The 13,774-nt window shown below is 41.4% G+C and overlaps 1 long non-coding RNA gene across 19 annotated transcripts in view; it reads right to left on the bottom strand.

Moving 5' to 3' along the window:
* The window catches only part of LOC122982521, a 262,088-nt gene that overhangs the window by 70,413 nt on the left and 177,901 nt on the right, over nucleotides 1–13,774 (bottom strand). The gene's annotated exons all lie outside the window — the stretch shown is intronic.

Here is a 13,774-nt window from a genome sequence, read left to right as displayed (position 1 = left end):
TTAGTCATGTAACAAAGAACTTCTCTGTGTGAGAAAATTGCATTTCAAACACCACCATCGTTTTTTTAAAGTCATTGGTCTAATTCGTTTAATCTTCACAATCTTCAGATGCAGTAGAAACGCGATCAGGAATGAGCAAAAGACACTTAGTTCCTGTGGCTCCTGGAACTATTTGATCTAAAAGGGCTAATACAGTTTGTATCTCCTTGTTGTCTCCAGTCTGAGTGATAACAATTTCCAAACAATCCCCTCTTCCAAGAATATTTGGCAAATTCTACATCAAGATATTCTGCATCACCTGAGCAGCACTGACTCCACTGATCTGCATGAACTCCTCACAAAAACAATTGTGCAAACGTATGTTTCAGTTACAGTAAAATGAGACTCAGTGAGCATTAACAGCGTATGTCAGCTTAAGTGTATCGGGAAGACTGCCTGCAAAGATCCCGTAAGCACAGGCCATAGTTGCGCTGGTTTTAGGGTAAGTGGGATGTTGACAGCTTTTTGGACAGCTTGTACTCTGCTCTGACAGGCCAAGAGTTATTATCCAACCTGAGACAGCCCAGTGGCACTGCTGAAACCCTCGAACATGCTCAGTTTCAAGTGTGTGTATGTGCTTGTATGTGAGGCAGGCTGAGAAGGGCAGAGAGTCATCCAGTAGATTTACTGTGTCAGTAAGCAGCTGTGTTTGTCAGTGTTGGCCCGAGGCTTTTCAATGTCATACAGCCTGTGTGATTATACACCATTCGCTCCTCTCCTCCCATGTTCTGCTCCTCTCATCCTACTTTTTATTACAAGCCCACGGACACCCTGCATCGTCTTACCTCATGTCTGGACGAGCAGAACTGGGTTCCACTTTCTCTCTTTTTCACAAACACAAAAAAGGTGCACGCACCTTCAAACAATACAACCGAGCGCAGCTATAAATCCCTCCATGAGAGCAGCATTGTTTTGTTTTATTTTTAAATGTTGGCCTCAGAGGCATCCATAACACATACGCTGGCCAGAACTGAAGCTGAGATTTGTGATTCTTGAAAGGGAGATCAGGACCTGACCTGAGAAAACACATAAGCAGCAGGAGTGTCTGTGACGTCCGCACCGTGTTGGATGGCTGTTCATCCAGAACACTTGTCATTGCTCTCACTGCAGGTGTTCAGGCTTGGTTTGGTTTGAAAGGATTACAGGGTGGAGGAGCTCCAGTAAGTACAGTTTTCTCTTTGTGTCTGGCTCTGTGTGTGTGTGTGTGTGTGTGGTGGAGAGGGAGTGTGTGTGTGTGTGTGTGTCAGAGAGAGAATGAGAGAGACAGCAATACACTGAATACATGCCTAATCCTATTCTGTTAGAGTGTGTGTGTGTACGTGCGTGCGTGTGTGTGTTGGGCTGGAATAATGGAACAAAATGACGTTCCCACCTCATGAGTCGCTCATCACCTCATAGTATCTTAAACGGAAAAACCCGTCTCTCTCCCACCTGAATCACATCGCACCTCACTCCCGTCCTCTCAAACTACTCCTACAGTAACTTCTCTCTTAGCTCCCATTTATTTGCGGGTGCCGCTAGCCCTACATAATCTTTTTATAACATTCATAGCGATGTACCATACATCAGCTGGTGGAGTAATGCCACTTTGACTCTTCAGATGTGTTCTTATCAATCTGGTAAGTGTTCAAAACATACACAGACATACAGACAGACAGACAAACATCTCCATGGAGCAGCTGTGATGTGGGCTGGTAGTTAAGCTGATAAATTACCTGCATTTATTGTGAGTCACTCCTTTAACAAAGCAACAGATGCTGTAAATGCAGAAAATGCGACATCGTTGCGTGCATGTATATGAGAAACTGCATTCACTGTTAATAGAATGAATCTCATTCTAATCTAAAGCATTTAGTCAATCATTGCGTCCATTACATAAGGGCGAGGCTATTGATTTCTATATTGTTATTACTGTCAACGAATCGTATGAAAAGACTGAAACTAAAAATGAACTGACCCTACTAACAGGTATTGTCTGTGTAGATAAGATCTAATACATCAGTTTGAAAGTATTGAGAGACGCTGAGAGATTTGTTGTCTTTAAGTCTTATATAATTTTCCAAGTAAAGTAAAACATTGTAAGTGGAACTTAACTATTTAAACTGTTACCAAAGCAAATGAGCTAGTACTGTGATATCATTCACATATAGTTCTCATTATTATAATGTTTCCTTCCCTGGTGCAGTGGTCTGGATTTACTGAAGTTCATTTTTGTGAAATTCCCAAAAAAGCAGAACTACACGGGAAGAAATTGGAATTATTTCACTCTATTGGCAGATGTATTACTAGTTTCAGGAAATCTTGGAGCTGGAATATGAGGCTAAACTTTTTAAGGCAAACATTTTCAGCAGTGTGTATATGTGTGTGTGTGTGTTAGGGTTAGGCTGTCCACAATGAATGGAAGTCAATGCAATGTCCTAACAAGGATAGCTGCGCAAACTTGTGTGTGTGTGTGTATGTGTGTGTGTGTGTGTGTGTGTGTGTGTCTTACTAAAAGCCATGCGTCCCCCTCGGCTCACCCAGCTCTGGTCTCCCCTCCCCCAGGCTAATGGTTAAATAAACAGCCTGGTGTCTGCCCTGCTGTGGGAACAGTCAGAGGGATCTGGGATTGTGTGTGTTGCTCTGCACACCTCTGCACTAATGCCGGTCAGAGTGTCATGGCCTGCAAGCTGCATGACTCCTTTGTGGGCTGATAGACACAGACAGACGCAGAGAGACAGACAGTAAGGGAGAAGAGAGGGTGAGACAGATCATTTGCTCAACATTGTGAAAGTCATTAACTGTTTCTCGCCCAGTTTCTCTTCTTCACAGTGTGGCAGAATGATGCGAGGGAATGATGGTCCAAGCAACTGAATCTCTCATCTCTGCTTCCTCCTCCACTTTTTTTTAATTTTATCCTCCCTCATTCCTCTCACCTTTCTAAAGTAATACCAAAGTTACATGTGACTGGCACACCCTGATGGTGCTGTACTGTGAGCAACCATTATCAGCTTCTGATGTGGGAATGGCACAATATGTTTTCCATAAGTCAGCATGGAAAAAAGGTGTTGCTTATCTTGATAATGCCCTTGAGATTCGAGTTTGACCAAACTGCAATAAGCACCTGTCACCTGCATCTCTTCATCCAACCAATTTGCTGTGGTGACTTATTCTTTCACCACTGCAACATTTAAAAACTAATCCGCTGACATAAAAAAAATCAAAATAATAGGTTTGACAGTAAAACTCCTCCAGCGGTTCAAGCATTGGAAAACTTTTAATCCAAAGCAGCAACAGAAAGTTTTTAGCAGAGCAATTTACAGAGCAATTGACAGTGATTATGGCAAAGGGGAGGGGAGGGGGGCAGATCAGAAAACAGTGAGGCTATCTGTTAAAGTAAGAGCAGGAACTTAAAATCACAGAAATTATGTTTCATAGGACCTATAAAAGTTCTGAAAGTTGAACATAGTTTCTCTCTAGTCTCCTGACCACATCAGTTTAGGGCAGCGACACAGCCCAGCTCAGGGTGGAGACTGTCGGCGTTTGGCCTTTGTCCCAAGCAGGACAATAATATTGCAGGTCAGCGGGGTTATCCCCTGCTGTGAGGGCGCAGTGAAAATGCATATGATTACAGCGCGGCCCGGCTAAAGCATGCTATACTGGGCCAGTGGAAGAGAGCTATAATAGTCCCGCTAACTGCCAACACTTAAAGCTGACGAGTGTCTGTACGGATACTGTAGCCAGACATGTCTTGTAAGACATGATGAAAAATAAATAATCATGGAGATGGAATATGGCAATCTTGGCAGTGTCTATGAATCCATTTTATCATCCAAGAAATATGCATGCTGTAGGTAAACTTTATCATCAGTGATGAAGAGAAGATTGGGATGTTTTTGCTCTTTTTCTTAGTCACAAAGAAAAAGAATCTTGTTGGTTGACCTGGTTTTATGAAGCCAGGCCAATACAAGATGTTATATCAGCTTCACAAAACCAAATGTATGCAGCTCTGATAATCAGTCACACAAAAGTGGTTATCATCTCACTCTCTGCCAACCCAAGATTTTCTGGTGCAGCTAACTGAGAGCCAATCACGAGAAACCAGCAACCAGTCAAAGACAAGATGAAACTTTTCATTACTGTAGGATAATGAGGTGGTTGCAGTGGCAAAAGTACTGTGATTCAGCAGGGAAAAGGAAACGGAATAAGCGCACGACTGCGGGTTATGATAAAATAAAAATGTATAGGAGTAAACTCTTCACAAGGTAAACCATCACCAAACTGAACAAAAATCAACTGTGTCGTAATGTGTCTTAATATACTGTACATCAGGTTTATGCTACTTTGTAAAGTAAGTTCAGTGGATTTAACCTCCGCTGTGTTCTTGGATATGTGTGAATGATGTGTTTGTTTTTTTGTGACAGAGACAGACAGACAGAGAGAAAGACTGAGAGAGAGAGAGATAAGTAGGCCATGACTCTGAATGGTGGCAGTGTCATGTCTTTGATGTCAGTTTGTGTCCATATCCCACACGCCTGATTGGACAGCTCCAAACAAACCGGCAGGAGCCCAATTCAACACTTTGAGCACGCAAAGACAGAGAAAACCTCACAGGCACAAGTTGGTGCATTTCATAATAGCTGAAGCGATCTCACTGATCTGACGTGATTTACAGTAACTGTGCCCTGAAAATATTTAAGTTGATCTCTATCATCATATCAGAAGCGAAAGTGTTTATAATTAGAGGGTATCAGTGAACCTTTTAGCACGTTTCATTGAACCATTCATATAACAGGTCTCAGAAGGCCCTTTTTCTGCTGCATACAAATGAGATCTGATATCATATTTTCAATATATTTGTTTATTCTCTAAACATTTAGCTTGAAGGGAGTCAAAATACACAATTTCTCTCTCAAACATGCACATGCATTACTTGTGCAGTATGTTGTTAAAGTGAAAAACAAACTGAGTGAAATTATCTCTCGAGATTTCTTGTTCTAACACACACACACATACACACACACACACACACACACACGATGCAGGCCTCTCCAGGCATGATGTTTACAAATGTTTCTCCCTAGTGACTGGGCTTGCTGGGGTTATAAGACATAAACAAAACAGTAGTCTACAGGGGTATTCCACAGATGTAACACACATGCATACAGATACATACTGAAATGCATGCATGTATGTAAAGCACACATGCAACACACACACACACACACACACACACACACACACACACACACACACACACACACACACACACACACACACACACACATAGAGCCACATTCCACTCCAAAGGGACATTTTGCCATTATGCAGTTTAAACAAAACAGCAGGGTGCACAACTGTAGTCTCTTGGGAATCACACTTTTCACAAATTATCTAAATTGGGAAATGGGCAAAGACTATGAGGAATTAAAAGACAGATAGAGAAGATAGAAAATGGGAAGATGAAAAAGGATACAGTAACCTGGATTTAAGCCAATGAATTAGTCATTATTATTTTTACCAGTATTTTTTCTTTAATAATGTGATCACTGGAATGTTGCAAGGGAGGATTATCAGTCCGAGAGTCTGGAGTTTGTGTGATTTGTATTACACAAAGTTTCAACTCTTAATGCAACTCTTGGTTATGAATGAGGGTTGAATCATTGGCTGAGAAAATCATCCCTAAGAGACAACTTTAACAGGCAAATGGAACACTAAGCACATCGTGTAACAAACACCAGGTTACATGGATTAACAATTCATGAGAATTGGACCAAAGTATGGACTCAGACCACAAAAAACACAAATGTGTGAATTTCTCCTCTCCTCTATTGGGTGACAACGGCTGTGCTAGTTGAACAACATACTATACACACACAAACAGGCACGTATACTCGTCCCAAATCAATACTTAATGCACCCGATGTCTTTTTGTGCTGAGGCCAGAAGACAAGATGTATAAATGGCAAAGTTACCCCTGTGGTGTTTATTCAAAAACACAACCAAGCGGGATATGCGTATGTGTGTGTACATGCGTGTACTTTTACATGGGTGCCTCCGCAAATGTGTGCATGTATGTAATTGACATAAGCACACCCACAGGTACACGTGGGTGCAGCGTGCCAACTACATAAATACTATTTAGGGAGAGTGCTTAGGCAGCACAGCGCAGCACATTCTCTGTGTCAGTCGTCCTGGTGAAAGACGGTTTATGGAGGGGTGTGGTACAACAAGGTGAGGCCCAGAACAATGATTGTTTGTTTGTTGTTGTTTTATTGGCAGTGATAATTGCTCCCCTTCCTCGTAAGGATGCCTCCAGATACGCATGCAAGCATGCCGACGCACACATGCACACACTTACATACCCACAGGAATGCGTCCACACTCCTGCAGGCATGCATGCACACACACTCTAACAAAGACACATGCATCTCAGTTTAATTAAAGTTTCCACATATGCGCTCCTAGTGATTTGTGATGCTTTTCAAAACAGACTGTGACAGACATGTGAGAGGAGGACATAGAATTGATTTATCACATTATGAAAGATGGAGGATCAGGACTGATGCTACTATCTTGATTCTGGTTGATATCTATGTACTCACACACCAACATACTGTATCTACTGCACTGCCACATTATATAAAATCTCCAAAATGTCCATTTTATTGTCCTGTTTTTTTTCTTATTATGCCATACTGTATCCAATGACTAAATCAACATAAACCCTCTAAAATCTCATACAGTCCATTGGGAGCATGATGCAGGATGACCACCGCTCCGCCCGGCTAAATCTTTGCTACGGTGCTGGAAGCATCGATGAGTCCACACTGATAGAAGAGATTTCTGTGCACTTAGATCTATGCAGTGTCTCACTTTATCTTGAGCTTTCAGTCTATCAGACCTTCATCAGAGAATACATGATTCAATAATGGACAGGCAGGTAAAAATAATCAATTCCATTCTAATCATTAGCAGTATGCAATACACCTGTGCACACCCTGGTGGCAGAAGCTCCACATCTTGGTAATTGTAGTTTTAGTACTGGAATACTGTGAGGCATACAAATGGAAGCTGTACTTGTTATAGAATACAAAGAAAGGGTGGAAAAGGGTGAATATGGACAATAAAGAAAAACTTGTACAATCAGGAAGCACCTTATAGTAGTACTACACATATATAATACTTCATCACATAGTAAATGGGGCTTTTAGAGGGATCGGGCTTAAGCCATCATAAATCAGAGATCCCCAGATCTATAAGAATATAAGAAAACAAGCATCTCAAACAAAAACAGCACAAAGAGCTACGGAGGGGTATCAGGCGAAGGCCACCATGAACCATAGACCCTAAATTCTACACTAGAAATGAAGAAAAGAAACATCTTGGATTACAGCGTAACACGCATATCAAAATCCTAGTTGAGGCCTGTAGGCTGAAGTATATCTATGTATACAGTCCTGTGGGAGCAAAAATTGTTTGTACAGAAACAAAACAGCAGGGACCATGCAATCAAGGATTGTTTTGATGTGAGATGAGCTCCAATCTCACATGAATTCTCTTGCTCTTAAAAACCGTATCATGATCTCTTCATTACTTTCCTTCTCAGCACACAAACACTGACACACATACAGGCTAGGAGTGTTTCTTCTATGAGGCATAGGTAAAGACAGGCAGGCTCCAGAGCATAATTGAACATGTAGCTACACCACCAAAGGGAGTTGGCAGCGCCTGGGGAGAAGACTTGGCTCCCCCAGAGAGGCCTGGAGCATAACCAGACCAAGCTGTGCCAGGCACTGAAACAGACACACAGCGCCCCCTCTCCCTTCACCCAACACCCCCCTGCTCACTTTTCATATCTTATTTCTTCTGCAAGTCCTTTGACTGTTTTCGCCTTTTTTCTATCGCAACTTTATCTGAAAGTGGGGTCAGCAGGTCGACACACAGGTGTGTGTGTGAGTAAGTGTGAGAACCATGTCCTGTCTTGTCTGATCAGCAGTGCTGTCAAACCTCCTCTTTCACCGCCACATGACACCGTTTGCAGCTATAAAAATGGTTGCAAGTAAAATTAGATAAAGACTCACAAAACATTCATCTTATATCCAGCAATAAAGTTTACACTTGTATGTGTGTGTGTATAAATACACTCATGCATGTTCACATATAACCCAACATGCAGATATGCAAACATATATATATATGTACACACAGAAAGCACTGGCAGGCTTTTCCTGTCAAGCCGTGGTCAGTAGGGAGAAAAAAGGAGGGTAAGTCTAATTTGGGATACAGTGCCTAACCATAACAGCGAGTCAAACAACATCACATCTACACCAGAACACTCTGGGTTTCTAGGAATTTAGGGTTCATGACTGCGTTTGAGAGACAGACGCTGAATGTGAATATGTCGTTACCCATGAAAGCTTAGCTGCACCTATGAGCAACGGACGGTAGAGTTTTTCATTTTGTTTGTCTGTATGTAAAGATTTGTAAGATTTTGTGCAACCTAAATGTAATTGATGTACGTTGTGAGCATATGTTATGCCAACACCAGTCTGGTATTTACACTTCCCTTCTCTTGTACAGTGTGCTCTTTCACTGGCTCTCTTTGAAGAGTCTTACGTAAACAGGCTTCTCTGGCATGGACCCAACCTTACCCAACCCTGACCACACTAGAGGCCATGGGTCGAAAGGGAGAGTGTACTGTATTTCTATGTGTGTGTGAGTAGTGTTTTTGGGGGTCATGCATGGAGCTAAATATTCAAATGTGTAATGAGATGAACATCAGACAGCGGCATTCCTGCTGTCTACTGGATAAAAGTCGGTGGCGGAATGGGGGAAAAAAAAAAAAAAAAAAAACGAACAGAGAAGAAAGACATACCAGAGTTTGAACCCATAACATTGCCAGGCCAGGGCAGGACATGGCATGTACCTTGCTCCACTGTGCCACCAGGACACTCCCATCACAGACAAGTTAAATCAACACCTGCCATCCAAAATGTTGTCCTTCCTTACATCTCCGCTTTCCCTCTTTGTTTTGATTGGTCTAGTATTTCTCCCTCTGTTCTGTGAGGCTGTGTAATGAGGCCCAGACTGTAATTGGGCCAGTCGTGTTATTTTAGGGTTGGAGCGCAAAGTAACTACCCACCCTCTGCTGTACTGTACACTCAGAAAGACAGAGAGAGAGAGAGAGACAGAGAGAAAGAGAAACGGGAAGACAGATTTAGTGAAAAGAAGAGTGGACTACGAAAGAGATCTTTATCTAAATACACAGCAGTGTATTTGTGAGACTGTAGTTGACTCTTCTGCAGCCTTTCCAAACACACTCCTCCCCATTTGTCTTGCGCTCAAATGGGAAGTTGCCCAGCAGCTCCAACAATCTGAAGGGTTGTGAAACACTACTCCCTTCTTCACTTCTGCATCGGCTGCATCCTGTTGATGAACTTTCCAAAACAACGTGACTATGATTCGGGCTCAGTTAAGCTCTAAAATAACATAAAAAAAGGGGAAAGCTGGAAACGCGACTAGTATTATCTGTTTGATTCAGCACATCGAAAGCATTACACAGTGGAAAAGCTACTGTACACGTGCACTGCCTTGGATCATGACTAAGCTAGAGTCTAGGATGCTAGTGCTCCAGTTCATCCAGAGGTGCTGGTTGTTTGCTGACCTCCATATATGAAAGGAAATGTTATTTCAAGAGGGGTATCACAACATCTCATTTATCTTCTATGTTTGTCAGCCTGTCAGTCCTGGTTAATTTGGAGACACCTGACCTAGAATTGTTGGGGCAGTAAACACTCCTTGAGCAGCTACTTTGTCAGAAATATAACAGAGGAGCAACTGGTGCGTCTGTTTAGAGCGCAGTCAAACAAACCCACATTGTTTTAATAAAGAAGAAAGTCAATAATTGGCCGTTTCCCATCATGAACAACCACAATCTGATTTCATGCTGCACATGGCAGGAGGAGGCTTTTATCAATCACATAATGCTGGATACAATACAATGAGGCTGGACTGTATGTAATTTTAGAAACTATACATGAATAGTTTCTTGTGAATCTGCTGTGCGTGTGAAGGCATCCACCACCAGCCATTAAACCTACAAAATAAAGAGATAAATACTGAATATTAACACATTAAATGGCTACTGCTGAAAACATGACAACCATAAACAGTATCAAAAACGGGGTTTGATTCCATGAAAATGTTAGGTCTAACTTTAATGCAATGATTTTGTAATGAAAATGATGTCAAATATTTCAACCATCTTAATTCCTGAAGGCTCCTACTGTATCCTTATTTAATAATTAAAACAAAGCATATCATTTTAAAAACTAATATCTGATATGTAGACACTGTAGTCAGGCCCTGCTACAGTCTGAATGTGCCGTGTGTAATTTTAGCAGTAGTTGCTATGGAAGATAAGAAACCATGTAAGGTAATGATTTACTGCACTAAGATTTCCTGTCCCTCTGGTGCTGACAGGTGATGTCATGACAGATATTAGTGCAGTATGCACACCAACACTCTTTTCCAAGTAGTTGTGCTGCGCTATGTATGAGTGTCAAGGAGACTAATCCTTCATCTGATAAGATTAAACTGCGCGAAACATGCTGCCATGCAGACGTAAACACACGCGATTGCACGCACACTCAAACACAGATGCAAATACATCCTGTACACACTTACAGAATTGCCAGGTGAGAAACTGAACTTTTCATCCCTACAAGGTAGTAGTAGTAGTAGTAGTAGTAGTAGTAGTAGTAGTAGTAGTAGCAGTAGTAGTAGTAGTAGTAGTAGTAGTAGTAGTAGTAGTAGTAGTAGTAACTACTCATAATAGTAACTGCACATAAGTGATAGTGTGAAAAATTACTTTTATCTACTTTTTTTGACAAAATTTGGTACAAAGCAGTATTTAAAATAAATTCATAGTTTTTGGGGTATAATTTTTGGGTATAATCCAAATCTTATCCTTGGCTTTACAAAAATGTACTTTGCCTTGATGAGATGGTATTACAGCTTGCCTCCATTTTTATGTCTTTTAATATTTTGCTTCCCAACAAATGTTAAATTCTCATTTCTCTATAATAGTCTTGTATCAAGCTTTTTGTTCATGTATTTAGTCATGAATCAAAGGAACGGTTAACCTGCAACCCGCAGCGTGACACACACAAGTTGCCATTTATCGGAACTGAAAGGAGGGAGGACCCTGTCTGCTGCCTCTATTTGTCTTTCTTTTCATCTCTCCTGCTAACCTCTTCCTCATTCTGACCCTGACTCACTTGGAGACCAAGGGACAGTTAACGAATATTACGACATCGAAACTCAGTGCTGGTGGCCCTCACATCATAGTTTCAGTGGAAAATTTAGAGATTCACTCAGCACTTTTGTTCCAACCGGCTCTCACAGGACAGGACAGAGCGAGCAGTCACGTTGTCAGAACCAGAACAGGAAAGAAGCGTGTGAACTAATGGAAAGAATGACCAAGCATTAATATAGTATGATGAGTGAAGGAGAGAAGAGGAAAAGAGAGCTGGAGGAGAGGTCAGTAGAGTGACTAGATTATAAATAAACAGCAGGAAGAGGATGGCTTGGAACAATCTGGCCTTAACCAGTTCTAAAGGACCTTAGGACAACAGCAGTGACATGATGTACTTTTATTTTTTGCATTAATGTACCCGCTGTACCTTAAAAGCTCATCTGTTGTTTGTTGACGTATGCAGTGTATAGCCTACGTAAATCATTACAAGGAACTTTGCTGATGCAAACTTAACTGTGCAAAAATAAACAAACGGGGATGCATGCACATCAGCCACTTTAGAAAATCTAAAATAGCACCAACAAATGAGCTGACTAATAATACCTGCAGATACAACTGCTGTGTTATTCTTCACAGCCTAATGTTGTCTGTCCTGTGTCTCTAAACAGTGCAGGAGTCACAGTTAATTTATTCCCCATCACTCTAGAAGAGGTGAAGAATTAGACCAGTGTGTGTGTGTGTGTGTTTCTGAGAGAGAGAGAGAGAGAGAGAGAGAGAGAGAGAGAGAGAGAATGAGATGTAAGAGTTTTGCATTTGTGTGAGTGTAGGAAATATAGATAAGGTTAAATACATGTTTATGAAACTGATAAGAGTACAAATTTAAGAAATATTTATTAAATCAGGAAAGCCCCATAAAGTTGCAAAGTGGGAGGAGATATTTCAGGCACCCTTGGTTTCAAAAGTAAAAATCTAATTCATTTTTCCCATAGCGAATGTTAGGTGACTCATAGTTGGAGCTCGACCTGCATGAAACTCTCCTGCTTAAATCATCAGTACGAAACATAACAACTGCATTAGGAAATATCTGGTTCTTTGATAAAAAGTCAAAAGTACAAGCCTGTGTACACAAAAACTTTAAGGTAGCAGCTAACTACGACTCCCAAGGTGCATTTAAGGCAAGAAACATCCAATCACCAAGCTTAAAATTCTGGGATGTTTGCCTCTAACAGCGTGCGGTAGCTAAAGATCTGCAGCAGATCTGCTCAAATCTGCAGCTTAAATCAATTCACTTTCAAATTTTGGTTCAGTTGTAGGTTAAGTCAGTAACTATGGCGCTGTGTTGTGTTCCCAACTGCAACGAAGAAGCTTTTAGATTTCGCTACTGCTTTGATTCACGCCACTGACGGGTCTTCTCCTCCATAGCAACGGCAGATGAGGCTCATGGGTATTGTAATAACTTGAGCTTAACTTTTGTAGCTTGAGGGTGTTCTGGCCAAGATAGGAAGCAATGAGTTACAACCTAACAACAGAAAACACAAAACACAAAACATGTCACAACATCAGAATTAAACATATGGCAGTTGTAAAATCATGAATAAAATTGCCAATAAAAATCTAAAAATTGCCAATAAAAATCTAAAAATTGCCAGTAAAAATATTAAAGTATAAAAGATAAAGTCCTAGAAGAAAACTAAAAAACATCTTAGAGACAACCTAGCCAAACCCATCAAATAATAAATAAATGACACCAATGTTAACCTACCAAGCAATAAATAAACACATCCAGATTCTAATATGCGCTATATAATCAGTAGCAAGAAAAGGGAGCTCAAAAAATTGCACATATGCCAGAGAAGTCATCTGTATTTGTCAAACTGCTCAAAACTGGTGCGCTTGGATGGGCTTTTGGTATGGAAGCTGGAGAATTTAGGTGAGTGTGTGCCTCAAAAAAAAAAAAAAAAGTTTCACGATAGATGTACCCCACATACACGCTCACGCGCATACAAGGTTTCTTCCACTGCAAGAACGAGCAGGAGAGTAGATGAGGAAGGCCTTCTTTCAGTTCCTTCAAATAAACAGGGTCTTCACAAAGTGTGTGTGTGCGTTTGTGCATGCACAAGTCAGTCTGTGAGGGGCTATTAGGGTGGGGTGGGTAAATGGTGATGACTGTGGTTTTCAAAGGAATTTCAGAGCGTGCCTGGCTGCAAGTTAATATGTATGTGTGCATGTGGATGTCTCTGAGTTGGAGAGACACAGACAAAGGCAGAGAGACACACACACACAGAGAGAGAGAGAGAGACAGTAAAAGAACGAGACAGAGGAGGGAGATGTGCTGTGATTCACGGTTCCTCCTCCTAAACCGAAGCCCCAGCCGCAGCTGATGTTGCAAGCCCTCGTCACAGCCGTGTGAGGATGACAGATGATGGAAGTGGCAACCAGCTCCAGATTCAACCAGACAGACCTGGTTCTAAGCTGCGACCTCATGACTGCATGCAA

This window comes from Thunnus albacares, chromosome 5 (genome assembly GCF_914725855.1).
Source record: "Thunnus albacares chromosome 5, fThuAlb1.1, whole genome shotgun sequence".
Lineage (NCBI taxonomy): Eukaryota > Metazoa > Chordata > Actinopteri > Scombriformes > Scombridae > Thunnus > Thunnus albacares.
Note: the sequence above shows the minus strand (reverse complement) of the source record. Positions and strands in the feature narration are given on the sequence as shown.